Genomic DNA, 6125 nt, shown 5'->3' on the forward strand with positions numbered 1-6125 from the left:
CTCCCTCTCGCCACATGCCCATCCTCCCTTACCTCTCCTAAGACATCTAATTGTTCCTGCACTTGATCATGTCCATCACCCACAAACAGGCTACTTCTCCATTCACTGGGGGGAAAAAGACACTTTTAAGCCTCTTGATTCCACTCCTCCTTCAGCTAACTCCCCATTCCTCCTTCCCTCTCTACCAGTGGCTCCAGTTCCTCTCCTCCTCCTGTCTCCTGAACCCATTCCAATCTGGCTTCCCCACTGGCTCTTGTCAAGTCCCCGTTAAACTTTTAATTGCTAAATCCAAGGGCCAGTCTCAGCTTTTATCCTGTCTTCCTACTGACCTCCTAGCAGCACGTGGGCCAGTTGATCACTCCCTTCTCCTTGAGATGCCTTCTTCTTGCAATGTCTAGCACTGGCCTTTTCCATTTCCTCATCTCCCTCATGCTGTAACTTCAGAGTCCCTTGGGGTTCTCTGTCTACACTCACCTGTGAGCAGCCTTGCAAATACTGCCAGTAGATGGAAAACACCCTCATTTATATCTCCAACCTGGATCTCTCTCCTGAATTTGCGTTTCTGTCTGACATCCTATTTGCATTGCCTCTTAGATCTAACATGCATCTTAGCACGGTAAGTGTGTTCACAACAGAGCTGCTGGTTTCTCTTCCAAACCCGTGCCCTCAGCCTTCTCCCCTCAATTACCATAAGTAACTCCATCCTCCCACTTTCCTACAAATCTCTTGGAGCCATCCTTGATGCCTCTCTTCCACTCATTCCCCATAACTCTTAGTGAAAATACATCCAGAATTTAACCCCGGCTTACGAAATCCCACAGCTGAGGTCCTGGGCCGAGCCACCACCACCTGCCACTCGGATTCTTACTCTCCTAACTGTGCTCCCTGTTTCCACGCTTGTCCTCCAACAGCTTAAAACAAACTCAAAAGCCAGACTGAACTTCTTCAATGTAAGCAAATGACCCCTTCATCTGAAGACTTCTGATTATCTCAGTCAACCTCGAGGTTCTTATCCCAGCCTAGAAGGCCCCACGACTTGGCCTTTTCCTGCACTTGTCTGGCCGCTCACTCTGGCCACACTGGCCTCCTGCTGTTCTGTGTACACCCGGGCCAGCCTCAGAGGGCGGTGCTTGCTCTCGCCTCCCGCACACGCTCCCCCCAGATGTAGACGCGGCCTGCCGTCTCACTTCCGCTCTTCACTCAAATTTTGATACTCTGTCCCACTTTCCTGTTTTCTTTTTCTCCAGAGCACACATCACCAGCTGACAAACTATACTTTCCGCATTTGTGTACTGTTTGTCTTCCTCCCACTAAACTGTGAGCTCTCAGGACACGGGTTTTTATATTGTTCGTCGCTTACTCTCTAGAACACAAAAGGCACTGACTAAGTTCAATGACTCGAATGATTTCCAGTCAGTGTAATAAACATTTGAGTGCTTATTTGTGTAACGTACTGTGAAAAATGATGACAATGGACATAATATTATACTAGTCTTACGCTCCAAGAGCTCACTAGCTAATAAATACAGAACCTGTATAAATATAAATAACAACATACAAAATATAAACATAAAATATATAGATATAGACATAAAATAGGACATAACACACACAGAATTCAGTGAAATAAAATAGGAAAGGAATGATTCATTCTAATCTATGAAGATGGCCTTTTAATATATAACATTAGTGTTTAGTTATATTTTCAATAGAGTATTCTCTGGTAAATATTTTAAATAGTTACATTAAAATGTGGAAATTGTGAAATTCTAGTTTTTACTCTTATTTCCTGTAGCTCATACAACATATGGCTTCCCTGGTGACTCAGACAGTAAACAATCTGCCTGCCATGTGGGAGACCCGGGTTCAATTCCTGGGTTGGGAAGATCTCCTGGAGGAGGGCATGGCAACCCACTCTAGTATTCTTGCCTGGAGAATCCCCATGGACTGAGAAGCCTGGTGGGCTGCAGTCCATGAGGTTGCAAAGAGTCGGACATGACTGAGCAACTAAGCACAGCAGCTTATGACTACGAGCTTCCTTGGCAGCACCATGGTAAAGAATACACCTGCCAGTACAGGAGACACAAGAGACATGGGTTCAACCCTTGGGTCGAGAATCCCACGGACAGAGGAACCCGGCAGGCTACAGTCCTTAGGGTCACAAAGAGTCGGACATGACTGAAGCGACTTAGCACACACACATGCAGACAACACATACAAATATTGAGCTGTTTTGCTGTGCACCTAAAACTAATATAATGTTATTTGCCAATTATGCTTCAATCAAAGAAGGAAGCAAGGACGGGAGGAGGGGGTCATTCTATTTACAGCACGCTGCCACTTGCTTTCTTCGGTGACGATTATTGCACTCACCTTTCCATGCCCGCTCCCCCTCCCTCCTCCTAGTTCCTTCTAACTTCTGCCTGGTCTCTGTTCCATCCTAGATTTTCCATCTGCAGCAACAACGCTACCCCAGCAGATGCTTGCACCTACGACTCTCTGAAATTTTGGAAGGGGAGCAACGAGGGGCAGAAAGTTTTTCAAATCACTCCAAAAAGAACAGCTTTCTGAACAATGATTTTGTGGCATTGAGAACAACTGTGAGCTTCTCAGAAATCAATACATCATCAATTATACATACTTGCATCATCGTGTCAAATACTGAGGCAAAATTAACTACATTATATATTACTAATCATTACATAGACTCTACTACTGAAAGCCTGTACAAAAGTATTGACTTTTAGTCCTACTTGGGATTTATTATGGTGAAAACTACTTTACCAGCACATACAGAATTGAAGCCAATTAGCTTTGTTCACATTTAAAAACTGTTGAGAGGCAATGCCAGACACATAAGCTCCAGAGTTAATAAGAGACCTTCAACATCATCTGTGCCTTTAAAAATACAGATATTCCAGGGCATCTGTGCAGACCTACCCAATCAGAATCTCTGCGGCTGGGTCCCAGACACGTGCATTTCTAAAGCTCCACACGTGATGCTGATACACAGGCAGGGTTGGGAGCCACCCCAGCCTTCTTTTTATGTGACAGAAATGCTGGCTTTTCACTAGAGTCCTGCTTCCCTTCCAGAGCGGGCACTGCAGCTGCAAAGTGACAGCCCAGCAGTCCCCAAATGCACGCAGGCAGAGCCTTCTAATTGAGTTCTGGCCAACAGAACATGGGCAAAAGCAACATCCACCACATCCAGGCCTGGCCCTTTACCACCTTCTTCTCACCCTCTGTTTCCTCTCTTCCCTTCTCTGTGAGCAGGGGGTTGATGCCTAGGGCAGCCCTCCCTAGGCTGTTAAAATTGAGATTTTTTTTAACTTTCTAGGCCCTCCCTAGAAAGTTAAACATCTCAATTAACAAAGAGATCTTCATGTTTTACTCCACTAGATAATGGTAAAATAGATTCAAAATTATTTTCTGGATGAACGTTGTGACTTCTTTCAAATGTGTATTAATATTACCACTCCTTCCAAACAACCTTTTTGAAGCTTAATTTATGACTGGGCTTTCCTGGTAGCTCAGCTGGTAAAGAATCCGCCTGCAATGCAGGAAACCCAGTTCGATTCCTCGGTCAGGAAGATCCCCTAGAGAAGGGCGTGGCAATTCACTCCAGTATTCTTGCCTGAAGAATCCCCATGACAGAGGGGCCTGGTGGGCTACAGTCCATGGGATTGAAAAGAGTTAGACATGACTGAGCAACTAAGCACAGCAATTTATGACTACAAGCTCTCTTGGTGGCACTGTAGTAAAGAATCTTCCTGCCAATGCAGGAGACACAAGAGACATGGGTTCAATCCTTGGGTCGGGAAGATCCTCCGGAGTAGGAAATGGCAACCCTCTCCAGTATTCTTGCCTAAGAGTCAGACATGACTGAACGACTGAGCACACAACTTGTGACTACAGGATCAACTCTTCTACATCTGTTGAATGTCCCAAAATTTCACCTTCCCTTCCCAAGTGTCACAGCCCCTCCTCCTCTGCCATCTACAAGGCAACCTCAGAGGGGGTTTAGGTGTATATGCACTTGTCTCTGACAGCTTAGCTTGCCCTGTCCCCTTTTCCCTTGTAATTTCAGAGTCTCTTCCTTTTTCTATTTCTCACAGAGAAGAAAAAGGATGTGAACAGAAGACGGTACCGAGACAGTCAGGGGGTATGGGGTCTGTTTCTTCTGATCCCGAGATAAGGCAGACATCCTTCCGCTAGGTAAGCACAGTACTTACATTCACCCAGAGTTGGGAACCCGAATGTGAGTCTGGAAGAGGCATGGGATTTTGCTAACCTAGAGTCCCACGGCCCACCTGCGTTGAGTCTTGGCAGCGGGCTGCCTTTTGGCTCGTTTCTCCAGTTAACTCAGCCGCTGTTACAACAGATCCCACAGCGGTGCCCTTGCCGGCTGTTTAAACACAGAGCATGCTCAATGTGGCTGGGGTGGAGGTGGCGGGGAGCAGGAAAGGCACTTGTCTCCCTGGTAAAAGAATCAGTTCAATGTACTTGAGAGACTGATTCTTAGAGGCTTTTGGCAGGAGGGACATCCAGCAACCATTCCTCGGATGTCGCCCAGCTCTGCTAAAGACTGCCCCAGTCCAAACTGACTTCCCCTGGAGAGGATGTCAGAATGTTCCACTGAGTGATTGCATAAGGGGAGAATTAAGTATTTTCTTACAAAGACCATGGTTAAAGCAAGCTTTGTTGTCTTCACTAGTTTTGTGGTTCTTTTCCTAACATTGTCCCCAAATCTCAGCTCTTCCACCTCAGAGTGTGTGCACTAGGGTGCATGCCCATGTGTAAACACACACACAGAAAATAGAGATCTCTCTATGACAGCTCTGAAAATAGGTGAGCTAGAAGTTTAGGCTTCGAGACTATTCCACTATTGATTCTGCTTTTTTAAAAGAGAAATGTAAGCTACCGAATTTGAGGTCAGCCTAGTATGATGAAATCTCTTGTTTTCTTTTTTTTTTTTATGAGTCTGGGCATTCATTTCCCTGGATTTGTTTAAGAAGTCACACTCCCTTGCCTGTCTTAACCTATGCAAAGCCATTTCCTTCAAAGCGAAGTTTCTTCTTGGACAAGGAACTTACCTCAGGTTTCATTTTCCTTCCCGTTCCCTTTACAGAAGCAAGCAGAGAGCCACTAATGTCCCAGTAAGGAGGCCTGTGGAAGTACTGACCATTAAGGTGCCCATCCATCGATGGGAGGGCAACCGCAGTGCCCAGAGAGGGCCAGGCTGAGCTGAACCCTTCCCCCTGGCCATGTATGGTGGTATGGGTGAAAATCACAGCAGGACGACGGTAGTGCCTTGAAACCATCCCTGACCATCTGTGGGATATGCTTACCACCTACGTGGTGGCTCAGATGGTCAAGAATCTGACTGCAATGCGGCAGACGCGGGTTCTATCCCTGAGTCAGGAAGATCCCCTGGAAAAGGGAATGACAACCCACTCCAGTATTCTTGCCTAGAGAATACCACGGACAGAGGAGTCTGGTGGGATACAGTCCATGGGGTTGCAAAGAGTCAGATAAGATTGAGTGACTAACAAAAACACACACATACGCACAGGGAAATCAAAGAAGGGTGATTTCCATCCCTCAGCATTTACTGAGTACTGGGGTTCAATAACATGCTCAAGACTGCACAGCTGGTGAGGGGAAGAGCTAGGACTGGAACCCAAGTGGGCCCAACTCCAGAGCCCGCAGCATGTACTTGAAGCCCAATGTAAAGCCAGTGAAGAGAATCACACCTGGACATCTTAGAGGATTCCGCAACATAGGTTTCCTTGGCTTTTAATGCCATCTAAGTAACTGTTCTTGCCTGGAGAATCCCAGGGACAGGGGAGCCTTGTGGGCTTCCGTCTTTGGGGTCACACAGAGTCGGACACGACTGAAGTGACTTAGCAGCAGCAGCAGCAGCAAGTAACTGTCAGTTCAGGATTTTTTCCCTCTTTTTTATAAATTTATACCCTTTGCCTGAAATATAGCTCTTCAAGCCAAGTAAATGGACTTACTGCTTTCTTTGACCTACGACTGAAAAACACATTCACCTCCAATACTCAGCCTGAAGACAGTCAAACACACCCTCTTTTTCATCACTTTTCAAAGCTCTAACGGGCTAG

This window comes from Moschus berezovskii, chromosome 9 (genome assembly GCF_049115385.1).
Source record: "Moschus berezovskii isolate FMDL1 chromosome 9, NW_MosBer_1.0, whole genome shotgun sequence".
NCBI classification, from domain to species: Eukaryota; Metazoa; Chordata; class Mammalia; order Artiodactyla; family Moschidae; genus Moschus; species Moschus berezovskii.